Source organism: Acomys russatus, chromosome 8, assembly GCF_903995435.1.
Source record: "Acomys russatus chromosome 8, mAcoRus1.1, whole genome shotgun sequence".
Classification (NCBI taxonomy): Eukaryota; Metazoa; Chordata; class Mammalia; order Rodentia; family Muridae; genus Acomys; species Acomys russatus.
The window spans coordinates 36,166,709-36,178,045 of record NC_067144.1 but is presented as its reverse complement, the minus strand read 5'-3'; the positions used below and the strand labels follow the sequence as shown (position 1 = coordinate 36,178,045).

Genomic DNA, 11,337 nt, shown 5'->3' with positions numbered 1-11,337 from the left:
TTCTTAACCCATTCATCCAGCTTATATATTTTAATTGTGGGATTGAGGGCATTAATATTATGATTGAGATGTGTATGTTGGTGTGTGTGTGCTTGTGACAGACATTTTTGTTAATATTTGGTATTGTTTATATTCTTAGTTGTGCTTCGCGTCTTAATAATCATGGTTTGCATCTTTTCTCAAAGGCTATCTGCTATGCTCGTTTTTTTACACAGACATATATTTTTTATTTTAATTTTTACTTTGTTGAAAATAATTTTTATGGTGTGTGTCTGTGTATCTGTGTCTGTGTGTCTGTGTCATCTCTCTCTCTCTCTCTCTCTCTCTCTCTCTCTCTCTCTCTCTCTGTGTGTGTGTGTGTGTGTGTGTGTGTGTATTTGTGTGCATGTGATCATTTTTCTTCTGGTTCAATATAACAAGCAGTTTTGTAGAATTTAATTATTCTAGGTTGTCCATTATAGCCTTTATGATTTTGTACATGTTGTCCCTCACTCCTCTGGCTTTCACAGTTACCACTGAGAAATCAGCTGTTATTATGATAGGTTTTTCTTTATACATGACTTGTATTTTTCTCTTGTTGCTGTTAAAACAAGTTGTTGTTCTGTATGGTTCGGATTTTAACTATGGAATGCTATAATGATTTGCTATTCTAATTTTGTCTATTTGATGGTCCAAGTGTTTCTTTCTTTTTTTTTTTTTTTTTTTTTCTTAGTTTTTCCTGTATATGCAAGATGTGTCATTACTTATCATGTGTATGTTTTTGTCTATGACCTTGTTGACAACAAAGTCTATGATACTGATCTGGGAATCTTTTCTCTTACTGATGTCTATAATCCAAGGGTTTGCATTTTTCAAGGTGTCCCACAATTCTTACATGTTATTTTCTGGCTTTGTTTTTAATTTTTCATATTCCTTCTTATTTGGCCTAGTACTTTTTCTTCAATTCCTGATATCTTATTTTCTATTTGATTAATGGCATTGTTACATTTTATTATCTAAAATGATTTTTAAAATAATATACATTCTTCCCCTCCCCTAAGTCCTTCTTGTTCTCCGCTAACTTTAAGTTCTTTCACAAAAACAAACTAGAAACTACAGGGGAAAAAAAAACCTTAAAAATAAGAAAACAAAGTAAATGGCACCAGAAAAAGAAAAAAAATTAAAAATGCAAACAGTAACAAAACATAAGAGAACACACACAAAACAAACAAACAAACAAACAAAAATAACAACAACAACAAGTAAACAGAAATAACCCTGAAATTCAAAACCAAAATAATCCCACAGAATCCACTATACGTTGGTCAACTTCTTCTGAACTCGAGACCTGTCCTGGATTGGTTGATATACTCTCACCAGTGTCATTCTTTGATAGAAACTGTTTCTCCCTTTTCTGGCAGGAGTAAGTGACAGATCACTTGGTAACCTCTACTGTGGTGGCTAAGTTCTCATTTCTTGACTCAGTTTTTAAAACACAACCAAAACAAATTTGATAAGATAAAATAAATGTTATTCTACCAAAATAGGAAAAGACAAACAACAGAAGGAAGAAGCCCAAGAGAAGGTTAAAAAGTCAGAGACCATCTCATTGGGTACTCAGGCATCTCATAAAAACAATAAACTATATGTGTGCGGAGGGCCCCATAGAGATCCATGTAGACCCAGTACATGCTGCTTCAGTCTCTGAGCTCATAATGAGCTTTTCTCATGTTGATTTAAATGCCTTGTTTCCTTCCTGTCCTCTTATACTCTTATAGTCTTTCAGCTTCCTCTTCTGCAGGGTTCCCTGAGCTCTGAGAGAAAACATAGTTAGGATTTTAGGGATTTGATTGAGACACCTAATTTAAGGCTCCATGTTCAAAGTCTCTGATTCTCTGCATGATGTTTGGTTGTGGGTCTCTTTATTAGTTCCCATATGCTGTAGGAGGAAGCCTCTCTGATGATAGTTTAATAAGGCACTCACTGATCTATGATTATAGCAGAACACCATTAGGAGTCATTTTATCACTTCATTTTTTCTTTATCTAGACTAGTATTATTTGTTTATTTTCCTTGGTTCCTGAGATATCTACTCTCAGCTTCCTGGTCATTCAAATAGTTTGAGTTATGGGTTTCAACTCTTGGTGTGGGCCTTAAGTTAAATTAACTGTTGGTTGGTTACTCCTACAAGCTTGTACCACCATTGTTCTAGCATATATATATATATATTTTAATTGTTTCAAACATATTTATTATTTGTACAGATTCTAAATACACTAATGACCCTGCTTGCTGGTGTCTATGATGCCAGGCCTGGGCTCTGGTGAGGCTCAGCATGACTATCCAGAAGGCACCTCCTATGGGAAGCAGCTTTCTGAGGAGATCCAAGGGAGCAATGGCCAGTGGCAAATACCTTTGTGAGCACACTGCCTGCCCTGTGCTGCAGAGAAGCTGTCACTGTGTCTTGGCTTCAGACCTCGCTTGTGAGCCCCTAAGAATATTTCTCTGGGATTTTGTTTGACAGCATCACACTATGAAGTTCAATCCGGCTTGTATTTCTCTACATAGACAAGCCTGGCTTTGAACTCTCGATCCTGCTATAGCAGTCTCCTGAGTGCTGAGAATAGTGTCACCGTGGTCAACTCCCAGAGAGCAGTTCTAAGGTCAAGACATGATCAAGATGCCTGTGAGATCATGCAGAGTGATTCAAGTTTCTGTGGTTTCAAAGCTCGGATATAAGTCTCTTTTTCAATCACACAGCTGCAATGCAGAAAGGCATCAGGAGGCCAGGTCTGGTTTTAGGAACTGAAGAAGTGGCCCAATCCCAGGTCAGAACAGTAGCAAGTGCACTGTGATTTCCAGCCTTGTGGCTGTCATAGGGACTCAAGTTCTTCAGTGTGTTCTCATTAACATCCTGTCCAATGGATGGTGCATCTTGTTAAAGCTCTTCATATCTATTGCTGCTCCTTCCAGGCACAGAGGCTCCCCTTTCTCTCACCGGCGCTGGTTTAGACCTGTCAGGTTCTTGAGCGCGACTGCTACAGCCATCAGTCCTTGCACCAGTGCCTCTCCAGTAAACTTTACTTGCTTACTGTGTGGCCCATGTTCATTGCATCATTAATCCGGTTTTCCAGGAAACGCCAAGTATCGTCAAAGTCTGGGGAAGAGTCCTGCATCATGATTAGCTCAGTTGTATTGTAGATGCCACCCAGCACTGCACGGCAGGTGTACCAGTTAAAGTCAGTGGACTAGTCCCCAGCGTAATGCCACATGTCACCCACCATACTGGTGAGCAAGCTCAGGCTGGGCGGGATGTTGTGAGGGAGCAATAGGATGCTTAGGGCCCGGGGCCAGTGCTCAATGTAGGGGATCAGCATTCTCAGTCTGGTTTCCACTGCGCCCCTCAGGAAGTGGTCTGTCTTCCTCTTCTCTGTCTGGCCCAGTTGCACTAGCTTCTGCTCTTCCAGCACATGAGTGAGGCGAGCATTGCACTGGGTCACAAAGTGCAGAATCAGCTCACTGCTGTCGCTCCCAAACATGCTGGCAGCTGCGCTGGAGAGGCCCAGAGACTGGCTCCTTCAGCAATCAGGCACAAACTCTAGGGCTGAGGTCAAGATGCGATGCTGTAGCTGTTCCTCACTCTCACAGTCCTCTTCCTCCTCTCCACTCTGGTCTGTGTACCTGGGGGGTGGACGAGGAAACTCTGAGCTAGGTGTCTCTGGGCCCTGTGTCTCAGGGTGCTGCTGAGAAAAAGAGTGGGGAGGCTGCTGCTTCTGCTCTTCTGAAGACCTGAACCCCACAGAATTGTGGAAGGCACGTGGCATCAGAAGTTATTGGCAGCGGGGCACCGGCTGGCACCGCAGCGGCAGGAGCCTCCAGCCCACCCGGCCGAGGACGCCAGATGCTGCTACTGCCACCGCCATCTTCCAAGTTGTAGGAAGGACACCACTCTAGATAAGATGTTTATGGCTGGATAGGTGTTTTGTTTCTTTATTGAGAGTGTGCAGAGAAGCTTCTTGTTCCAAAACCACTGGAAGGTGTGGATTAACGTTCTATGTAGGCACCATGTCAATATCTTTATCTTCAAGGTGTTGTGTATTTATTGTCTTTATCAACGAGGTTCGTGCTGCAGGTGTAGAAAGCAACTTAACTTCTTTGAAACAACCTGGGTTGTTTCGGGTCTCTGTGAAGCCCCTTGGCCAATAATTCAACTAGAGAGAGATAGAGAACTCAGTCCCTGTACTGGGATCAATGTTTGGTGACATCAAATGGCCAGTTGTCAATTATGTCTCCCCATTATTTGTCAATTTAATTTAGATCACCTTCAATATATATATATATATATATATATATATATATATGTATATATATGTATATATACACATATGTATATATAATTAGGAAGTTTACACTGTGTTAAGTTTCCATACTATTCTTTAAATGTTTCTTACTTAAGTTGCCTCTCCCTGTATTTCCTCCTACAACTCTTTCCTCTCTCCTCCTCTTCTCTTGACCCTCTCATTACAGCCTCCATATCCATCCATAACTATCTATTCTATTTCTCTCCCCTGATGAATTTTGTTTCCTCTTGTTCCTTACTTTATCGCTATACACTGTAGGTTCTTTGAATTATAGCTTAGTTATCATTGACCTCACAGCTATTATCCACATATAAATGAATACATAAATATTTGTCTTTCTGGGTCTAAAATACTTCACACAGGTTGATTTTTTTTATCTCTACACACTTCCTGCATATTTAATGTAGTCATTTTTTAACGGAGTAATATTCCATTGTGCAAATATACCACATTTTCTTTATTTTTTTTCTGTTGAAGAACATCTGGGTTGTTTCCAATTTTTGGCTATTATGAATACAGTTGCAATTAATATGGTTGAGCAAGTATCTTTGTGGTACAATGAAGCATTTCTTGGGGACATGCCCAAAATGATATAGCGGTAATTTGAGGTATTGATTCCCATTTTCCTGAGGAATCTCAGCATTGATTCCCATAGTGGCTGAAAGTGTTTGCACTCCTACTAGGAGCATATGAGTGTTGCAGTGTTCCTCTTATTCCATATCCTCACAACTATGTGCGTGTAGTAGTATTATAAAGGTATTACAGTAAATAACAAAGAAACTACTTGTAAGAACACAATAAATAAATTTTTGGTGCTTAATACTTTGCAATCCTTATATGTCTAAATAATAATAATAATAATAATAATAATAATAATAATAATAATAATAAATTTTTTATAGATGAGAATAAAACTTTAGCAAGTATTCTGAGATATCACCTTTAATGAGTGATAGAGCACAAATTTCAATATTGACCTGTCTGATCACAATGTTAACCTGTTGCACTTGTATGTGATAATATGAAAATGTTTCACCCCTTGTTTTTAACAATAAAAGTATACATATTTATGAAAATGTATTGAAACAGAGCCTTCTTAGGGCAAATATTACAAAGCTAGACTTTTGGAAACGTTTCTTTCTTCTAATCATATTCTGGAACTTGGGAAGATTAAGTTTATAAATTTAAGTTCTTAAAATCTTCCTAACATTCATGTAGATTTCTTCAGTGGCTATGTCTTAATTTTTTTCAGCAAATAAAATATGTAGCTAGCACCTCTAACATCCTGGAAGTGTCACCATGAATTTGGTTTCTTCATTGCGATATCTCAGGGATGGCCTTTACCTTATCTTACACTAAGTGATCTTTAGGATATTGGATTGGAATCTCGACTTTCATCTCTACACTTCATGGTCCTTGAACTTGGTATGCATACTAGTTCAAAATCTGTACTCTGTGGACAATGAGAAGGCCTGGCACTATTTCCATAGGTAGTCATGACCTCTTTTACCACAGTAACAACTTCACCTGAGTATCCAAGTAGCTGAGTACAATGAACAAAACCCCTGAATGCCAAGGGGCCATTTTATATTCTAACTGTAACAAGCTCAAGAGGGCGGAGTCTTAAGTATCTTAAGAAACTGATGGCATCTTCCTGTCATAAAATGCTAACAAAACAAGGATCTTTATCTAACAACCCAGAAGTACACTAAATCATCAATGTGTAAGTATATCTTTCTCCAACTAAATCTTAAAATGAGGTTATGTGCCCTCCGTTTTAACTCATTTTTGTGAAACTCCCAGCAGTGGGTGCATAATAGTAAATACATGATGCTTTAAGATACAAAATATGTGTAATTGTTATGTAGTAATATAAACCTAATGAAATTATGATAAATGATGATTAGGAAATCCTAAAAGTAATTTCAGGAAATACTTTCAGTGTTCTATATTTAGATAAGAAAAGAGAATTTCAGAATGATTATACAACTTTCCAAGATATACAAGACTGAACTAGAGTTAAATGTAGGGTTTTTAAAATACCATTTTTTGGTCTTGATAATTAGGTAATGCTCCATATTTATTGTATGTTTTCTCTTTACTGTAGAGCAAATATCTTTCACTGAATGACCTAAAATAAATGCAAATTATTTAATTTCAATAACATATTCATTTCACTTTCCAGTATTATTGACCAATATCATTCCTATAAACAGAACAGTGAAGCTTGAAAATGGGATGTACAGTTGCCCTGATTTCTCATGGTGCATTCCTGTATTATAACCTGAAGAAAACACCTTCATTAAGATGAATTGAGGCTTTCTATAAGCTTACTGCACACACAGATAATTGTGTATACGAGTATCCATTGTCAAATTATGTCAATCCTGATGCTTTATTATGATTTATTACCTATATAATAACACAAGATACTTATTATTTTGTATTTGTAGTTTGTACTTATTTTATATCTTTTACTCTTTTATAAAATACATATGGCTAAATGTCAGAAGAAGATAAAACTCTCTTTGCTAGTAAAACAAAATGGAATAATTCACCTGAATGACATCACCTTTCACCTGATGTAAGTATTTCAGGAATTAATTTGATATAGTACTTAAGTAGTTCACATGCATAATAAATCAGTTTGAGAAACATACTTTTCTTACTAAGGAATTAATAAGTCTGTCCAATGCTGTGTATGTTGCAAGATATTGCATTCTTGACCAGATTCTTGCACTTATGTGATAAATATTATACTTGTCATAGTTTTAATTTTTACACAGTACATTTATTGATCCTATTTTATAAGCATTCATTATTATAGTGTTAGTAGTTGACTCTTAATATCAATATTTGAGTGAATTAATGATATAAAATAGTACTCAAAGTATTCAGGACATTTCAATAGCTTTCTAAAAGTCATTAAGTCTTTATCTACTGCCTTATGAAACTCAGTCAGCTGAATTTCTGGTTTTCCAATATTAGAATTAAGTTTGTCATTCTATGAACTAATAACACTTTGTTTCAGTATTTTATTAGCTTTTGATATTAAGTCTTTGCTAAAGATATATTATTTATACCTTTTTGGCATGGTAGCAAGCAAGTAAAGTGGATGTTTTGTTAGGTATGGCAGACAGGCTGGCAATCTCAAAGCTTGGGAGGTAGAAGAGAGAAGATCTTGAGTTTAAGTCGAGACTACATTACACTGCTGTAGACTACAGAGGAAGATGCAGACTCAAACAAAAATGAAGCAAACAACAGGGATATGTTCTAATGCAATAAAATGACAAAGGTCAATATGTATTACAAATATAACCAGTCAAATAAATGAAAATGCATCAAGGATCCACTATTATTGAAAGACCATCAGATTATATTTCTTCTTTATGCTTGGTACGTGTAGTCTTAATGGTTATGTTTTTGTTGCTCTTTATGAAACTTTAAATAATTATTCCTCTCCTTCAGAAAGAATTTACTAGATTGTATTTTATTAAGACTAGTAACTGTGTTTAGATATCAATATTTCACTTTGAATATAAAAAGGCAAAAAGTAGCACGATAATAGATTTTTCCATAAAAGTTGATGAGTATCCAGGAAAAGGGACAGAAGTGCTACAATTATATGTAGAAGTGTTGAACAGAAAACAGTAAAATGACAAAACAGCCATTTCAGATAACATCGTGTTGAAATCATTCATTATTATTAAGAAAGAATTTATTCTATCACATAGAAAAGATTATAACTAAAAAAAAAAAATCAACTGAGTTCAATTATCTGATTAACACAATTAAATTTCAATTTAAGAGTACTTTTGCCATTATTGAAATTAAACAGGAAACTTTATGTCCGACTTGCATGTGAACTGTTACACTGCAGTCCAAATAGACCTAATAGAAACACAAGTATGTCTACTTTTATAACACTTTGCAGTCAGTAGATTGTTTCATTGGATAAATATTCCTTAAAAGTTACCCTCTAACTAGACAAGTCTCCTAGTAGGTGGAAGAGAACACCAACTCACCCATAAAAATGTTGACCCAATAATTACTCTGCCTATAAGATGTGCAGGGATAAACATAGAACAGATAGAGCAGAGATCAAGGGATTGTCCAAGCAATGCCTGGCCCAGCCCGATACCTAACTCATTGAAGAGAGGCAACCCCTGACACTATTAAGGGTACTCTGCTATGCTTGCAGATAGGAGCTGTCCTCTAAGAGGCTGAACCCAGCAGCACTTTAAAACAGATGCTGAGACTCACATCCAAACATTGGGCAATGTGCAGGGAGTCAAGGGGAAAATTGGGAAGAAGAGAAAAGGACCTGAAGGTGACAGAAGCTCCACAAGAAGACCAAAAGAGCCAACTAACCAGAGCCCTGAGGGGTTTGCTGAGACTGAAGCACCAAGCAAGAATTATGTAGCTGGTATACAGCTCAGGCTTCATGTAGATCCTTTAGTAAGGGGAGCAGGGCTATCTCTGACATGGACTCTGATTTGATCACTTCCCCATGGTGAGACTGCATTATCTAGCCACAGATGTAGAGGACATGGTCATTCCTGGTGCAACTTGATGAGCTGGGGTAGGTGGGATGGGAGCTCTCCTTTTCTGAGCAATACGGGAGGGGGAAGAGGGATGTAGAGTGGGACTGGGAAGAGAGGGGGAAGGGGGCTATGACCAGAATGTAAAGTGAATAAATAAATAAATTAACTAATTATAAAGGAGTTTACTAAATTAAATGGAATGTCTTTCCTTTAATTTACCTGTGCTGCTGTCTTTTTTGTATTGACATCATCTGAAATGTATACTTTTATAAATTTATAAGATAAGAACCCCAAATAATAACATAGGTTTCAAAATTATATAGAAAGTTTAAACTTTTAAAAATGTATACATAATAACTTTCAGTTTCTGATGTATGTGTTTATGTGTGTTTGTGGGGTGTTGGGTGTGTTATATTATGTGCATGTATGCACATGCATGTGTGAACATGTATGCACATGTAGAAACCACAAGTTGCCCTTGGGTGCCTTCCTGTGTAGTAATTTACCTTATTGTAAAGATAGAATTTCTCCTACTGAATCTGGTCTAGCTATGTAGCCTGAGTTGCCTGGGCAGGGGTTGTAAAAACTCTTCCTGACTCTGTCCTGTTAACACCGAGGTTAAAGATAAGTAACATGACAGCAAGTGGATTTTTTTCTTTTTTTAAAAAAATATATTTTATTTATTTAATTAATTTATTCTTGTTACATCTCAATGGTTATCCCATCCCTTGTATCATCCCATTCCTCCTTCCCTCCCATTTTCCCCTAATCTCTCCCCTATGACTGTGCCTGAGGGGGACTTCCTCCCCCTTCATATGCTCATAGGGTATCAAGTCTCTTCCTGGAGGGGGAGACCTGGTGGCACTCAGAGGAAGGATAGCAGGCTACCAAAAATATATTTTATTAATTTATTCATATTACATCTCAATTGTTACCCCATCCCTTGTATCTTCCCATTCCTCCCTCCCATTTTCCCCTTACTCCCCTCCCCTATGACTGTGACTGAGGAGGACCTCCTCCCCCTGTATATGCTCATAGGGTATCAAATCTCTTCTTGGTAGCCTGCTATCCTTCCTCTAAGTGCCACCAGGCCTCCCCATTCAGGGGCCACGGTCAAATATGGGGCTCCAGAGTTCATGTAAAAGTCAGACCCCATTCTCCACTCAATTGTGGAGAATGTCCTGTCCATTGGCTAGATCTGGGTAGGGGTTCAAAGTTTACTGCACGTATTGTCCTTGGCTAGTGCTATAGTTAGAACTTTCAAATATTTGAGGGCTTACAGTGAACAATGACGGTATTAGCTACATTGGCTGACTGGAAGAAAACCACAGACATGTTTCTTATGCATTATTTTCACAATGAGGTTTTAGCCTAATTATAATGAAATACTAATGCTTTTGATAAAAGCTTATATCATGTTCATAATTTTATTATTCATTTCTATATGAAGGTGCAGTTCTTCTTTCCTTTCAATTTACATATAATGGAAAAAAAGGTCTGGAATGCATCAGCATGGCAGGAGAAAGGATGCTTTCTTACATATAGATGTTTTGAGATTATGCTTCCCTAATGTGGCATCTACTTGTTTCTAATAGGTATAAAATGTAGATCTCTGAAATCTTATCAAATTAATAGAAAATTATTTTTATTAAATTTTTCGTATAGTTTTCGGGCTACTTAAATTCAGTCAGTGATTAAAAAAAGTGAAATGAATTAAGGACAATCTAATCATTTAGAAATGTTTGAGATATCTACAATTTCCAAATATTTGAGTCTATTTCAAAATTTTAGTAGTCTGACAAGAAAAAAACATCTGTATGGTTTGGCAAAAATGAATGAGTGAATGTGTGTGTGTGTGTGTGTGTGTGTGTGTGTGATATAGATACTCTCTTCTTTTTTCTGTCCACAACAGAAGTGGGTCTATCATAAATTTACTCAGTATGAGAGAATCAGTAAGGTTGTAGGACTACTTGTAATAATGTCCTAAGCATCACAAGGTTGGGTTTTCACAATAGTGGGGGAATACTCTGTAAGTGAAAGGTATTAAAATACCTGCATTATGTGGCTAAGAGCTGATTCTCCTTGAAATGAAGTGAGAAGATGCTGATGGAATTTAAAATGATGTTCTCACTTTTGTTTGATTTGGTGTGATATGTGAAGCCTCCCATGGATTTCTTCAATTGGCCTTGATAGTGGATTCCATGAATTGTATTATTTTATTTATTTTGTTTTTGGTTGTATCAAGGCCAAGGTCCACCAGATGTCAGTACAATATAAATAATCCAAATTCTTTTATTTAAAAGCTAAATACAGAAGAGAAACTAAAACTGCCACAGAAAAGGCCATTTTATTGAATGTTAAAAGATTTACATATGGCAAACGGGAGAGGTTGTAAAAACTGGTCAGTATAAACTATAATATGATTTTTAAATAATTTACTTCTAGCAGGCCCC

The 11,337-nt window shown here is 36.8% G+C and overlaps 1 pseudogene; it reads right to left on the bottom strand.

The window, feature by feature from the left end:
• Window positions 1-2,613: 2,613 nt before the first annotated feature.
• On the bottom strand, window positions 2,614-3,902 carry LOC127192979 (ubiquinone biosynthesis protein COQ9, mitochondrial-like; annotated as a pseudogene).
• Window positions 3,903-11,337: the final 7,435 nt, after the last annotated feature.